Source organism: Rhincodon typus, chromosome 8 (assembly GCF_021869965.1).
Source record: "Rhincodon typus isolate 14 chromosome 8, sRhiTyp1.1, whole genome shotgun sequence".
NCBI lineage: Eukaryota > Metazoa > Chordata > Chondrichthyes > Orectolobiformes > Rhincodontidae > Rhincodon > Rhincodon typus.
In genome coordinates, this window is record NC_063339.1 from 73,301,601 (window position 1) to 73,310,753 (window position 9,153).

The window sequence follows — 9,153 nt, forward strand, 5'->3', positions numbered from 1 at the left end:
CTTAAAGATAAATCCATTTCAGTTAGCTTAGGATATGTACCTACAATTTTAGCCAGTTACCAGTCTCAGTTGATTCATGTCCGAGGGTTGCCACAACTTATGCGAGGTTGAAAAGGCAACATCTTCACAGTAACCTGAGCTGGTATGTTAATTGAACCCACATTATTCACGTCACACTGCATTGCAAAGCCCCCATCTGAGCCAACTGACCCCCTGTGACAGACAAATGGTATCTGTGCCGCAATTGTGTATTTCAAAGATTTCCCAAATATGAATTGTTGGAAGTATTATCATGCGCTGATCTCTTGTTGATGTAATTTTCCCTTGTTAATCCCAGTAAGAAGTATAGGCATGGTTCCATTTTAATTTCATGAATTATTGTGCTTGATAATATATGTACGAGGAGACTCAATTTTGTAGTTCTCGCTCCAAATCGATTGCGACAAAATACCAGATGGTTGACAGCACTGAAGTGCATAGGTAGAGGTTAACATTCCATTCTTTAACAGAATTATAGAAAAAATTCCAACATAAATATAGTCTAGTACCTCAGAGTACTAATAATTATAATATTTAACACTCAACTTTTACTGATTATTTGCCCTGCTGTAGGAAAGATGTGAAACTTGAAAGGGTTCAGAAAAGATTTACAAGGATGTTGCCAGGATTGGAGGGTTTGAACTGTAGGGAGAGCTGATTAGACTGGAGGTACTCTCCCTGGAGTGTCAAAGGCTGAGGGGTGACCGAATAGAAGCTTATAAAACCATGAGGAGTATGGATAGGGTGAATAGCTAAGGTCTTTTCCTCAGGGTTCGGGAGTCCAGAACGAGACCTCGTAGGTTTAAGTTGAGAGGGGAAAGGTTTAAAAGGGACTTAAGGGGCAACCTTTTCATGCAGAGGGTGATGCGGATATGGAATGAGCTACTAGAGGAGGTGGTGGAGGCTTGTACAATTAAAACATCTAAAAGGCAGCTGGATGGGTACATGAATAGGAAGGGTTTAGAGGTATATGGGCCACATGCTGGTAATTGGAACTAGATTAATTTAGGATATCTGGTTGGCATGGACAAGTTCGACCAAAGGGTCTGTTTCCATGCTGTACATCTCTATGAATATGAATGCTTTGAGAAAGTATGATTTTCTGCAGCAGTACTCGTGTTCAAACAACTAAATATGTTATAACCGTGCTGATTAGAATACCCACTTTCCAGAGATTATGGGAGGTGGCAGTGGAGTGGTAATGTTGTTGACCAGTAACCCAGAAGCCAATACTAATGTTCTGGGGATGCAGGTTCCAATTTCACCACGGTATCATGTTGATGTAGAGGCTGCCTCCACTGCTGGCTTCGATATGTTTGACTTGTCTCATATATATTCACAAGTCATTAAATATCTTGCCTTTACAGAGAATCACATGCTAGCCGTCCTGTGTGTTCATTATCCATGTGTCTGTGGTGTAACATGGATGTGGTATGATGCTTTTGATATTCGGAATTGTTTGCCTTTAAAATGATTTGCAGTAATATACCAAGTGCAACACTGCTTGGTCAAAAATGAATGAATCTTATCAGTTACTTCTTTAATATTATCAGGCCACCTTTGGATAATGAATTGTTTCAGTATTAACAAGGTGCTGGAACAATTCAAAACTAATTCCTATGCCTTGATCTTTCCCCAAATACATGACCTCATCTCCCTCATCCAGGAGGAGTGGATCTCCAAAACATCTGAATTATGATCATCTTCAACACAGGAGAGATATATTCAATTGAAGTAACTACAGAGAGCCTGTCTACTGACAACTACAGAGTAGGTCATTGTAAAAATCCTCCTCAGTTACCTCCTCCGAGTGGCTAAAGAGCTCCTCCTAGAGTCATAATGCATGCCATCCATCAAGAGGCACAATGGACTTGATCTTCACAAAACGACATGTTAAAGAAAAGTACAGAGAGCAGCAGCAATCTCTATACATAACCTTCTTCAACCTTACAAGGGACATCAACTGATAACCTGGAGGGATTATGGAGAGTCCAAGAGAATATCTCTGAAATCTTGGGTAGACCTTAACTTTTTTTATTTTTTCACAGGATGCGGACATCGCTGGCTAATATTTGTTGCCTGTCCTTAATTGCCCAGGCTGCAGTTAAGAGTCAACCATATTGCTGTAGGTCTGCAGTCACATGTCAGCTAGGTCAGCTAAGGACAACAGTTTCCTTGTCTAAAGGACATCTGAGAACTAGATTTTTTTTCCTCATAATTGACAATGATTTCATGGTCATCATTAGACTCTTAATTCCAGATTTATATTGAATTAAAATTCCACTATCTGTCAGGGTGGAATTTAAGCCCTGGTCCCCAGCACATTATCTCGGTTCCTGGATTAATAGTCTGGCAATAATACAAGTAGGCCATCATCTCCCAATTGTTCGCGGTGATGAGCCTGTAGCACCTGTAACATCTGTAGCACCAATAGAAACCCTGCCACATCCATTATCAGTTGCCTTAACAGGATTAAAACCCATTCAGGCAGTTTGTGAACTACCATCAGGGTTCCTGGGTCCAGTGGTCAGAAAGACCTGTTTCTGAGAGCTGCTATCAAATCAGAGGCCAGCAGCTTGTAGATACTGCCACCAACAGTGGCAACTTCTAGGAGCACAGTAAGCCTCAGGAGGAGGATGTTGTTGAAACTCCAGAACACAGGTATGTGTGGTCTTGTCACTAGGGTCAGTTGCTTAAGCCCCAACGAGGAACGGAAGATGGTTTGTGTAAAGGGGTGGAAGGGTAGTGGTGTGTCTTGCTGAATGGGCAGTGCTTGCTGCTGCTTGGTCCCTCTGGGCACAGGAGACAAACACCCCTGCCAGGCGCAGAGTGCCTGCCAGCTGATTTTGAATCATAATTTAAGTCAATGTAAAAAAGTAATTTAAAATCTTTTGGAAATTAGCCACAATTCAAGTAGTCAGAAAAGAACAAATGGAAAAGAAATTACTACATGTAATCAGAGGCTACTGAAAATAAGATCAGAGAACTCTTTGCTGTCCTAACAGTTAATGTTCTACCAAATGACCAAAACTGCTGGGAGGAACCTACAGTATGCCACCTGACACCGTTCACACTTGCCATGACACTTCCTCCTTTATCCCAACAACACTCTGTCATTGGTGAAATGCTAGCAGCAACGGGATAAGACCATTAGGTGACTGCTTCAGGGCATCAGTTGATATGTGGGAGGTGAGCAGAAGGCTAACCATGACCTTTCCAACTGCAAATCTTCCTGCCCGGTACATGTTCCCTTCACACCTCCCAACTCACTCTTCGGTGGGGAGGGAAGAGAAAATTAGATAATGCCTGGTTATAAGGCAGTGAACATGGTATCCAGTTGGCACATTGCAGGTTCCTCCCATCAGTTTTGGTCTTGTTGGTAGAGCATTAAGAACTCCCTGCTCTTATTATCAGCAGTCTCTTGTAACAAATAGCTACTTCTTATCCATTTATTATACCGTAGCTAATTGAATCATCTCAAAAAGATTTTAAATTACTGCTTTACACTGACTTAAATTATGGTTTAAAATCAGCTGTATTTAAAAGAATAAACAAGCCTATAATTATTGCAGTGAGGTAATTAATACTATAATTAAAAGCAGATAAATGTAAAATAAGTGAGTAGAGACTGGGCTTCATTATTTAGAGTATAGTCATATTATTTATTTTTTTCTTTCACACGTTACTTCTGAGAATAAATTGAGTGAGTGATTATGCTATTTGAATGCCTCAATTTAATGAAACATTAATGGGATGGTTGTCTTTCATCTCCGTTTGCAAATTGACCTTGGCAGGGGGAAACAATTAATGTCCACCCCGGTGACACAGTGCATCATCTGTTCTGTCACTGAGTGATTCATTGTTGAAGATAAAGTAAATAGCATCTGTTTGGATTACTTGGATCCATTTCTTTTCATTAAACAATAATTAATATCAGTTTAATTTTATTTTCAGTTTGACCAATTGTAGATAGGGTGTGCAATTCAGTGGCATAATGTTGCTTCTAGTGATGCTCTGGAGGCCTACCTCAGGTTTCCTTTTACAGGATATACCACTGGACATTTCCTCTCCAACCGACACTGAAGGATATGCAGATGGGCGCACTGACTGTGCAAAAGACCTTGAGTACTTGCTATTCTGATGTCACTGGTGTGGTCAACTGCAAAGCCAGGATAGGAAATCTGGATAATACATGTTCACCACTCCTGAAGCAACAAGTTATGAAGCAAACTAGTTTCTGTTCTGGACAATTTAACAGACCACTCAGAAAGTTGCAGGTGAAGTACTTTTCAGTTGCAATTGCTAAAGCAATTGCTGTCATACTTCTGGTGAGTTGTTGGAACAACTTGATAGTGTTTGCTACATTCAGTAATCTTATGTTCTACGTAAGTCCATTAAGATACAACAAGGAACGGCTGTTTGGTGACAAGGACTACCCCATCACAGGTGGCCAATGACCCCTTTTGCCTTCCCATGAAGCCAGATCACAAGGTTGTCATTTTGAGGAACAGAGTGAAAGCCATGCAGAGGTATGGACATGGCCAGGCATGGAGAAGAGACGACAAAGACAAAGTCCAAGGGGAAGGAGAAGATGGAAGGCTCTCTATTGAAGGCCATACTCCCACAGTCAGGCATCACCAGTAAAGCCTGAGAAAGCTACAGTTTACTAAGCAGTTCATCACAGAGTTACATAACCTTCACAATGCCCTGGAGCCTCAAAGCAGGACTTGGAAAGCCCTAAAGATAGTTGTGAAAGTAACTGTTACCAAAAAGTAATATGCCTTTCAAACAGGAGCAGACAACATCAGTAACATCATACAGGCTGCCACTCATAGATGCTACACAGAGGTTACAGAGGTATTATGTAAAAAGAGAGGAAGCTTCATCCTCTCCACTCTGAGGAGGGACCACCAAGATGCCAGAGCTTGAGGGGAATGATCAATTTAATAGACCTAGCTCTGTGAGCCCCAACACGAACAGGCATTCATATACGAAGTTTCAGGGATACTACTCTCTAAATGTGCCCAAAGTGTGTGACCATACCAGGAAGTTAATCTAGTGAATTTCTACTATCTTGGCAGTATCCATGGCAACAGCATGACCGGGTTCCATTTGTCCTCACTTTTCATCCCACCAGCCTTCGCATCCAAGGGCTCATTCTCTGCCATTTCAGATAACTCCAGCAGAATGCCACCACCAAACACATCTTCCCTTCATTCCCCCTTTCTGCATTTTGCAGGGAAAGTTCCCTCTGGGACATCCTAGTCCATTCCTCAACCACCAATACCAGCCCCCTCCCCACGGCACCTTCCCATATAACCGCAGAAGGTGCAACACCTGCCCCTTCACCTCCTCCCTGCTCACCATCCAAGGACCTAAACAATCTTTCCAGGTGAAGCAGCATTTCACCACTACCACCTCCTTGTGTATTATACTTGCTACACCCAACGTGCATTGGAGAAAGCAAGCAGACTGGGTGACCACTTTGCAGAACACCTCCAATCTGTGCGCAAGCATGACCCTGACCTTAACATAGCCAGTCATCTTAACACAGTGTCCAGCTTGCATGCCCACATGGAGGTCAGCATGCTGCAGTGTTCCAGTGAATCACAGCACAAACTGGAGGAACAACCTCCAGTTTCCTCCCACAGTCCACAGATGTGCAGTTTAGGTGGATTGGCCATGCTAAATTGTCCGTAGTGTCCAGGGATGTTTAAATTAGGTGGGTTAGACATGGGAAATGCAGGGGTAAGGGAATGGGTCTGGGTGGGATGCTCTTCGGAGGGGCAGTGTGGATTTCTTGGGCTGAATAGTCTGTCTCTACAGTGTAGAGACTCTATAATCTATAAAAACATTTCATCTTCAGATTAGGGATAGTTAGAACTGCAGGTGCTGGAGTTAGAGATAACACAGTGTGGAGCTAGAGGAACACCGCAGGCGAGGCAGCATCAGAGGAGCAGGAAAGTTGAAGTTTCGGGTCAGGACCCTTCTGCTGTTCTGATGCTGCCTGGCCTGCTGTGTTCCTCCAGTTCCACACTGTTATCTCATCTTCAGACTAGGCACTTTACAGCCTTCTAAACTTAATATTGAGTTCAACACCTTCAAATTGTGAGCCATTTCTTCCCTTTTAGCTTGCTACATTCTGTTGTCATGTCCTCTCTACCTGCCCCCCATCCTAGGGGGACTGTCTGTCCTTTCAAGTCTGGCAGGAGACACACCATTGTTCGGACATCCTCACATTCTGATCACTTAATCTGAACTATCAACACCTTTTCTCCACCAGCAGCCTACACCCACAACCCCCACCCCAAACTTTGGCATAAAATGCTTTCCCCTCCACACTTCACTTCAGCTCTGATGAAGAGTCATCTAGACTCGAAACGTTAGCTTGCCATCTCTCTATGGATGTTGTCTGACCCGCTGTGATCTCCAGCATTGGTTGTTTTCAGTGCTCTTATCCTATGGATGTCTGCCATACTTACCATCTTTGGGCTCCATGATCTTGGAGGATAGCTGCTTTATAACAAAGACTGCTGTTTCCACACATAGTTTTGGTCCCCTATTGCCATTGCTCTGTGAGAGATCAGGAGGCCTTTGGTGAGAGTTGTGGATGACCTGCAATATTATGGAGCAAGGCTACAGGATTTTGATGTAATGGTTTCGTTGACTTAGTCACTATGAAAGATCTCTGTAGTGCAGAATTGAGGAGGTATCCATCTACATTCTGACAGCTCAACCAAAACCACCTGGGGCAGAATCTTCCCAGACTCTGAGCAATGTTGGCTATGATAAGATGGGTGGTAGAATTATACAAGATATTTTGCAAGTCCAAGTTGACATTGAGATCATCTTGCCATATGTTGCTCACCTTTCTCAAGCAGCAATTTTTGCTCATTGTTGCTTGTTACGTGCCTTATAACAGTTCAACTTGCTATTGGGTTGTGATCTTACCAAACTCGCCAGACAAACTAGCTTTTAATAAAATGCAATATGGAAAAAAGAGCAGGTTTTTGCATGTTCAACTCAAAGCTTGCTTCAAATGACTGGACACCATGCACCAACATTTTGGCTATTTCCATGGCACTCACCACATACATCCCAGAATTATCAATATTGGCATCTGGCATGTGCCAGCCTTTAGGAGTCCCTTCAATCCACTTACAAGATGCTTTTGCACTTCAGTGATGCACCTTGGGCTGCACTGGTAACTGCATTCATTATGGTGGCAGACCTTCATCTCTGGAGCTTCATCTGAGCTGCTAGCAGTGACACACTAGAAGACTATGCTGTAGTTTAAGCTGAGACAACACCAAGGGACTCCTTGGTGGGTTGGTATGACTGTCAGAAAGGATGGGTGCCAAGCTGTGTGAGATACCTCGTGCCGAGGTTCACTCATCCGTGCACCTTGACAGTGACTGCAGGAAGTTGTTGGACATACATGTTAGGCCAATGCTTAAAACATGCCAGCACATATTGTCGTTATCGTTTTCCTGTGATCTTCCTAATTATGTCCTTATCTGAATCAACTGCATCAGATCTCATCAGCGACCTCTCTCTCCAGGAGATTTCACACGCAAATGAGTTATCTTTTGCTTTGGCTTTACTTCAACCTCCTTCTGTACAATGAATCACTGATCCAGATTCTGCAGTTGCTTCTTCCAAAGCTAGTTCAAGGTCTTCTTCATGGCTATTTGGAGGCTGATCAGTCATTTGTTCTTGACAATCTGAAAACAAAAATACATCATTAACGTGAAGGAGTGGTGAGGAGGAAAGCAACAGTTCCAAACCATCTGCAAATCATGACATCCTTCAGAGGAGGGTGAGGATTAAATGGAGAAGGTGCCTGAAGCAGCAACTTACCATGGTTCCTGATAGATCTAGTGGAACCTGGTGCTACGGACACTGTGTTACTAACCCCAATGCAGTCATTAGACTTTCCTTGAGGGTGCTAACGGGAAGTAGGTATGCTTTTCCACCATTGGTCCTTTGGTTTTCTTTCTCCCCCCAAACCCCACCTTGCCATCATCCCACCATTTGTGTTACCTTCTGCAAGACAGAGGTTAGAATACCAGTGACTGTGTGTCACTGTGGTGTGCCTGTCATAGCCAAGTAGCTGTAGGTTTGCAGAGGTTTGGAATGATATGTGTGCAGCTGGCGTGATTGGAAGGTGTGTGTGGATGATTTACATGTCAGTTTTGGGTGTTTGGATGAATGCATAGTGCTAGGGTGTGCTCCTGCTGGAGTGAAGGGATTATTGCTTCATTTTGAAGAGTGTGAGAGATGAATATACAAATTAAGTCACTCACATTGTCTGAGTGACATCATTAAACTTTGCGCTACACTGCCATCCAGCTGAAACTGAACGTTAATTACTCTAGCCACCTCTTCATATTCCCATTTTGAAAGTCTTCCCATCCTCACCAGAAACAGGGGTTATGGTTCAGATATTATGACCTCTGACTAGTCAGAGACCAGGCATACCCTGTAAGCGCATTTTACCTCCTCATGTGGAGGTGGTGGTGTAGGGGTGCTGTCTACTATTCTCATATTCCAGAGATTCATGCTAAGGCTCTGGGGATTTGAATCCCGTAGAAGATGGTGAAATTTGAAAGAATGAAAATCTGGAATTAAAAGCTAGCCTAAAGGTGACCACTGTTAATCAATGTGGAAAAGAAACATCTGTGTCAGTAAAAGATAGTAAGAACTGCTGACGCTGGAGTCAGAGATAACACAGTGTGGAGCTGGAGGAACACAGTGTGGAGCTGGAGGAGCACAGCGGGCCAGGCATCATCAGAGAAGCAGGAAAGTTGATGTTTTGGGTCAGGACCATGCTGTCTGGCCCGCTTTGCTCCTCCAGCTCCACAGTGTGTTATTTCTGTGTCAGTAATGTCCTTTGGGAAAGAAAATACGTTGTCGTTACATGGTCTGGCCTACGTATGTGGGTTTGTGTGGTACTCTGATGGCCAGACGTCGGTCCTGTCCATAGTGGGTAGTGGGTCTTTGGTCCTGGTGAGCAGTTGGCGTAGGGTCGATGTGGGCATCAGAGTAGCACACAAACCCACATCAACCCTACGCCAGCTGCTCACCCGGATCAAAGATCCACTACCCACTATG